General features: G+C 39.9%; 1 pseudogene; it reads left to right on the forward strand.

The window, feature by feature from the left end:
* The first annotated feature begins 6,611 nt into the window (after positions 1 to 6,611).
* Positions 6,612 to 7,271, forward strand: LOC133073013 (COP9 signalosome complex subunit 8-like; annotated as a pseudogene).
* Positions 7,272 to 7,582: the final 311 nt, after the last annotated feature.

Raw genomic sequence — 7,582 nt, forward strand, 5'->3', positions numbered from 1 at the left:
AATTTGAGTCACCAGAATTTCTCAAAATCTTATCAAATCCTGAGGTAGGGGGTGGGGGGGTGGGAGGAGGAAAATGGTAATAAAATACGTTTTTGCAAAATGGTAATAAAAACTCTTCTCCTCTTACATCATTGCTTTTGGCCTTAGTCTGGAAAAAGTCAAACACAATTCCACAGTATCCGTTCCATCAGCTGTTTTTGGTGGTTTTTTTTTTCCTTCGTCTTCCCTCCCTTCTCTTCTCCTAGATACTAAATATTTTATGTAACGACTGGAACCTAAGCACATCCAAACTGTTTCCTACATATAGTTACTCTGTTTTTGACCTTGTCAACTTCTACCACATCCCTCTCAAGTCTCATCAGAATTAATTAAAAAGAAAATGAACTTTCAACCTGAAAGACAGGAAGCCACTCTAGTTTTTAAGAAAGAAGAACTTCTAAAGCACCAAGATCTTTTCCAACAGAACGAGCCCACAGTAAGAAAGCATATTACTTAATATTGAAAGAGCATCAGGCAAACAACTTCAGGTATTCATTAGGGTAGATCTATAGAACAATCAGGATCTGCCATCCAAGAGAATAGACAGATTTATAAGCAAATAATAAAATATGGTGATAAGGGCAGCAGAGCCAGGTTCAATGAACCAAGGGAACGCAGGAAAAATTATTGTGTTTACGAAAGTCAGGGAACTTCACAAACAAGGTAATATTTGAGTTGGATCTTAAAAAGGTGAATAGGGAATTTCCCTGGTGGTCCAGTGGCTGAGACTCCAAGCTGCCAATGCAGGGGGCCTGGGTTCAATCCTTGGTAAGGGAATTAAATCCCACATGCTGCAACTAAAGACCTGGTGCAACCAAATAAATTAAAAAAAAAAAAAAAAAATAGGGAAATAGGAGTTTGCCAGAGAAGAAAATCAAAAGACATTTCAGGAAGCAAGAACAGCAAGTTCAAAGATGCAAAGCTGTGAAAGGGCTCTGAGTAGCTGGGGAACACTGAGAAAGTTGGTAGGCTTGAAAGGTAAGTAGCAGCCAAAAATTAAGTTAGAACAAAACATTATAAAGAGAGATTATAAAGGCCATAGGATCTACACTAAGGTATGTAGATAAGCATTGTCCAACAGAGACTTCTGTAATGGTGAAAATGTTCTATATTTGTGTTGTCCAATAGGATAATCACAAGTGGCTATCCCGCACTTGAAATATGGCACAGCATGCTTGCTAAGTCACTTAAGTTGTGTCCAACTCTTCACGACCCTATGGACCATAGCCCACCAGGCTCCTCTATCCAAGGGATTCTCCAGGCAAGAGTACTGGAGTGGATTGCCATGCCCTTCTCCAGAAGATCTTCCCGACCCAGGGATCAAACTCCCATCTCTTAATCTCCTGCATTGGCAGGCAGGTTCTTTACTGCTAGCACCACCTGGGCACAGAAGAAAAACTCAATTTTTTATCTGAATTTTAATAACTACCATATTGAACAGCTCAGGCTTACGCTTTATTCTACAGGCAATCATGAACCAACAGAAGCTTATAATCACGTGAACAATACAATCAGTTTTCTTCTAGAGAGTGAGAATCCTAAAGACAGTGCCTGTCTCTCCTTTGACAGGAGCCTTGTCACTAGATTCCTTGTCACTCTCACCTCCACTAGACCAGGGTACTAGTGGAGGATTGGCAGTATAATTTAGGGGAAGTGTTGGCTGAAGGAAGAGGGATAAGAAGATCCGGAGAGTGTGTCGTACTCTAACATTCTCACAGAAGGCAAGCAGTCAAATCCCAGGAACTTGAATTCTGCCATCAAGTCCTGAGAGGATAGGGAGTAGGAGAGTGAAGGGTCAGAGAGGGAAAGAAAGCCAAAACCTCAGCTGGATCAAAAAATAGAGAGAGAGCAAGGGTGAGCAGAGGAATACACACGCAATCAGTTTTACTGGCAATCAGCCCTCTGGGCCACTGGATATGTTGGCCTGATTTAAAGAGCCAGAGAGTCTGTTGGCAAGAAGGCCCAGTAGGAGCAGGGCAAGACTCCAGCAGAGACAAAGTGCCAAACCACACCTTCGGAAATGGGAAATGGAGGCAAATACCTACTGACTTCCTGCACTATACACAGAACCAACTTGTCAAGCATACAAAGGAATGCCAGAAGCTCACAGTATAGGTCCTTGGGTAACAAAGAGGTGAAAAGTAGAGCAAAGTTTCATCATTTATCACAACAATAGGAGAGATGGCACAGAGCAGTACATGACTGATTCATTGTTCAGTGCTAGGCAATAACTGCTGTGTGACTTCAGATTAGGGAGCAAGCCTTCCAGGTGAGGGTGGTTGGAGAAAGCAAAGCATCACAGAGGGAGGTAAACACTGAGCCATGTCTTGAAAAATGGGCAGAAATTTGAATTCGGAAAGTGTGAGAAGGAAACTCTTGGAATTCCTGGAAAAGAGACAGAAGAAAAGAAATACAAGCAGCGTACAGAGGACATGGGAAGCCTTTGAACTGGCCAGAGCCTGGCAAGCTAGGTTTGAGGAAGACAATAGAGTGCCTTGAAAGCCAACTCCAATGTTCAGATTCTGTCAGTTTGCCTAGTAGCTTCCTGTCTGTTCCTTAGAATTGCTTGGGATGACTTTCAAAAATAGAAATATCCACATCAAATAAATCAGAAAACTGGGGTACAGGGCCTGGATATAGAGTTTATTTTAAAAGCTTTCCAAGTGAATCTAACATACTCCCAGGGTTGTAAACAGGGGAATGACATCATAACATTTCACTAACACTAAATCAAGATTGTACATAAGATGGATTGAGTGGCAAGAAACTGAGACTGCCTGTATATATTTATATATTTGTTTCCTTTCTGCAAAAAGAGAGGAAGCAATTTATTGGCTGACTTCACTTCCTGTTTTACAGTGGTAAGATGATACAGAAGGCAGTTTTAGTCACCTTCCTTCTAAGTCAGAGTAAAACCAAAACTCAAGTTTATGTTTGTGGTCCACTCTTCTGTCACAATTTGTGCACACAAAAACAATTTCCAACAGTAACACTCTGCAATTAACAGTTACACATAACCATTTATATTTTAGTAGCAAAGCACTAGGAAAATGCCCAAGAACATTCTGTTTCAAAAGGAAAATGCTTTTAACCTCTTTATGAAAGTCAGCATATTCCAAAACTTAACTACCCATCTTTGCTAGTCTCTAGTATCCACCGGCATAATTCTACACTAACTATTAAAATGTTTTTACCTTCTTGCAAATAACTTTATTAAATGCCAGTTGAACATTATATATTTTGTGATATTAAATTTCAGAAACTTTAAGAAAAATTTAGCTCAAATATATTTCTATTAAAGTTAACTGTAAAACATCTGGGTAATATGACAATTTTCTTCCAAGTTTTTGAGATAGAGTTGACATATAGCATTGTGTAAGTTTAAGATATGTGGCATGATAATTTGATATACACAGACTGTGAAATGATTACCACAATAAGATTAGTTAATACTTCTACTACTTCATATAGTTAACTTTCTTTTCTTTTTGGTTGCTGTTATGAGAACATGTAGGATCTACCCCCTTAGCAACTTCCAAGTATACAATACAGTACTGTTAACTGTAGTCAGCATGCTGTACATTATATCCCAGAACTTATTCATCTCATAACTAGAAATTTGTACCCTTTGACCGGTAGTAACTCTCCATTTCCCCCAGTCTCTAGTCCTTGGTAACCACCAGTCTATTCTTTGTTTCTATGTACCATGACTATTTTAAGTGAAAGAGTTAAAAGAATTTTACCTTGAAAAAAAATATGAAGAATGTGTTACATTAGTGGCAAGCATGTTAAAACATATTTTTAAAAAAACTTAAAACAAAAAGAATGTGCTGAGAGTTCATTCTGTCTTGCTGTGCCATGCCAGATTCCCCTAAGAAAGCCGCTTCAGCCAGTGCCTCCGGCAGAGGCCACAGGCATGATCTACGCCACACAACCCCCTTCTTAGAACGTTCCATGCTGGTCAAGGGAAGCCAGGCCTAATGATGTGAACACTCCACCCAAACAAGGGTGGCGGTGACTACCTAAGCCCGTTCTCTTTCAAGAATATGAACTGGAAATGGGAAGAGAAAGTCAATCACGTGGTGGGTGCAGAAGCTAGGTGTAGAAAGGCTTTTCAAGGTGTAGAAAGAAGCCCTGAGGGGCCTTGAGAGGGGCAAGTTCTGAGTAAACTGAAGCCATCAGGCAGAGAAGAGACGTACAAAGTAGGGGATGAAGTAATTAGTAACAAAGGAGCGGTAGAAGTAGAGCCCAGGTAGAACAAGTCACCATAATAAAGATGGGACCAATGCAACTCTGCTATTGAGGGAACAGTGAAATAACCCATTTTCCCCTGCTGCCCTGAATCACTCCGGTTCCCAGTGTTTGTGTTCAACATCTGTAAGAACCAACTGCAGCTGTTTCCAGAGTCCTACAAGGTTCCCCTCTGCATCACCTAAGACATTCTAAGTAAACTGTGGGGCCTGCCATGCTTGTATAAACCAATAAGCAGTCTTCCAGAATCATGGAACAAGTGAAAGAAGCTGGATCAACTGCATTTTGCAAAGAGAATTTTATCCTCCAAGGCTGGTTCCAGGTTTTTCTAGGACTAACATCCTAGAAAGAAAACAATATTCTCTATAGCTTAAAAAAAATCATAAGTTAAAATTTCAATACCTTTGTAACAGATATTTTAAGGGGAAAAATCTTTTTTTCTCTTATCTTTTAGCAGTAGAGCCAATCTTGTTCATATTTCTAAAAAGTCATATAGATAGGGATGGAAAGCCTAATTACTAACTACTACCCTCAAGTGATTAGAAATAAAAAATATCCACATGTATCTTCTAAAACATTTTATTAACCAGTGTTTTCTAGAAGAATTATTGTTGAGGGGGTCCTGTTTTGCAGGTTTTATAAATCATGTTTCTGAAAAATATTTTATGACATGGGAAAAAGATGGGTACAAAACTCCAATATGATATATTTGGAAAGTCCCCTAACAAAGTTATTATTTTAAAAAAAAACTTTGTGTTTTGATGTAAAAAAAAAAAAAAAAACTCCAATATGACATGGTCACAACTGTGCAAATATTCATGTCTGGGAGATATGTCAGGGACATGTAAGCATGGAGAAATTATGGCTGAATTTTATTTTCTTCTTCACATATGTTTTTAATTTACCAAATGTTCTATAATAAACAGGTGTTAGTTTTGCAACCAAAAAAAAGGTACATTATTTTTACAGTGAAAAGGCAGCAGACTGGACATCACTTATTGTTAATTCTGCCCAAGCAAACCTCGGTTAAACACTCTTTCTCTTACTCTTAGCCAATGAATTATTCAAAATTCTTTAAAGTGCTCTCATAAATCCCGCAGAGAAGCTCTTGTTATTGCTGACAAGCAAAAGACCCCATCAGTGCTTATTTAAGAGACGCATAAACTTGTATGCAGATTTTCTTTTCCAAATGAGGTCCCAGAAAACACAGAAAATATATATAGACAACTGTGACAAACACAGCTCCCAGAGGAAGTGGAAAGGTGTTGTGCCATCTTTGGGTGCCCCACAATAGTAAAGAGGAACTTTAGAACACAGATTAAAGGAGAACCTGAAAAGACAGCAGTTTTCATCCTCTGTCTTCGTTTGGTTGATGAATCTTTTTCAGGTTTTCACACCTATCTACATGTCCATACACCAACTGGAAACTTGATTTCTCTGCTTTTCAGCCTACTCACTGCATTCATCAGATGCGTATTTCAGTTGTATTCAGTGTAACACTTCATTATGTATCAATTGTTGAACAACTGATTGAACAATTTTGCTCCAAAACTGTTTCTCATGTCTTAATCTCTCACCCAGAGAAGAGAGGCATCAATAGAGCCGCACACTTCCTTGGTTCCCTTGCCCAGTGCTACCCTCGAAGCAATTTAACAAGCACAAGTACTGGTTGAAGAGTAGATGAGTCTGGGAAGTCGAGGCCCAGCTGCAAGAAGGGTAACAAAGAGAGGCAGGAAGCGGCGCATCCGCAAAGAGTTTTGCCAACCCGTTCACTCTGGTCTGTGACTCTTGAGTTAAGAGAGTCCAATGTAAAAATAATACTTCTATTTTTCAACTTTGCTCTCATTTACTTAGTCACTATCACCACACCCTGATATTTATGCCAAAAAAAAAAAAAAAAAAGTTCCAGTGAGCAAATTCAACCAGTGTTCAGTAAGGATAAGCCCATCACCCTTTTTTCCTCCACCATCATATTAAAGTGACTCAGTCCTCCGTCAAGCTGTTCTCTCTTGATACCCATTATGTCAGCAAAAACAAGGAACACCTTCTCTAGACTTCTCTGTTTACTTGAGGCAAGTCCTCAGCACAGGCACGGGACGCATGTCCAGGCCCAGCACCCTTGTGTCTTTTAAAGGGTGTCGTCCCAAAACCTCTACCTCTGTGGTTTGAATCGTGATACTAATCCTTAAAGTCACTCTCAAGGATTTTTTTCAAATTTGAATTATACCAGGAAGAGAAGATATCACATTGGTCACAAATAAATTAGCAGAGTTTGGGGTCTGGCTCTGCGGGGAGGTGCGTCGGCAGGACCAGCCAGGAAAATGCCAGTGGCAGTGATGGCGGCAAGTTCCTTCAGTTTCAGAAAGTTGCTAGATCAGTGGGAGAACCAGGAGCTTGAGGCTCCAGGAGAAACTGTTACACCCCCAGTGTATGGTCAGCTTCTAAATTTGTATCTGCTCCATAATAGCATGAATAATGCAGGATACTTTTGAAAAAAGGATACTGCATGCTATAAAACCTGCAAATTCTGAACTTGGTCAGTAGGACAAAGAATTTGGCAGAGAGATGTCCCCAGAATCTATTCCACATCAAAGCTCACCAGTGGTCTGAGATGATCCAGCCAATCATGGAAGTGCTTAGAGATGCAACCTGGAGAAGAGCCTTCTCCCTGGTCTCTCAAGCATATACATCTATCGTCACCTGCTATTTTGCAGCCTTTGTTGGACTTTCAGTGGAAGAGGCTGTGAAAGGTATACTAGAGAAGGACGGCAGGCTGATTCCACCACAAGGATGGTCATACCCAAAAAGCCACTTGCAGGGGCCCTGGATATTCCTTTAACAGATTTATTCCCTTATCACAGCCTGCCCCTGTTCCACCCATTCCCAATGAGCGGCAGTTAGCCTGACTCACCAACTATGTGGCTTTCCTTATCATTTATCATTCTGAGTTCAAGATCCACCTTCTGCATCCTGAATGCTGACAAATAGAGAAACGTAAAGTGTTTATTTTCAATTTTATCAGATGGATTAAGCACCTTAGCATTCCTAAATATTTGATAAAATACCTATATAATATAAACTAGATTATAACAGTTGTTGAAACAATTCTCATTTTTTAATACTTGACAGTTTTGATGGAGCCCATCAGTATTAAGCAGTCAGTTTATATTTCCTACCGACTCATAGAATACTGCCTTCCTGCTTCATGTAGAACAGTGGTTGTCAGTTGTCTTTTCCTGCCCCAGTGCACATCACACGCCCATCTGTACCATAGGCTGATAGCTGCACCGAC

Source organism: Dama dama, chromosome 18 (assembly GCF_033118175.1).
Source record: "Dama dama isolate Ldn47 chromosome 18, ASM3311817v1, whole genome shotgun sequence".
NCBI classification, from domain to species: Eukaryota; Metazoa; Chordata; class Mammalia; order Artiodactyla; family Cervidae; genus Dama; species Dama dama.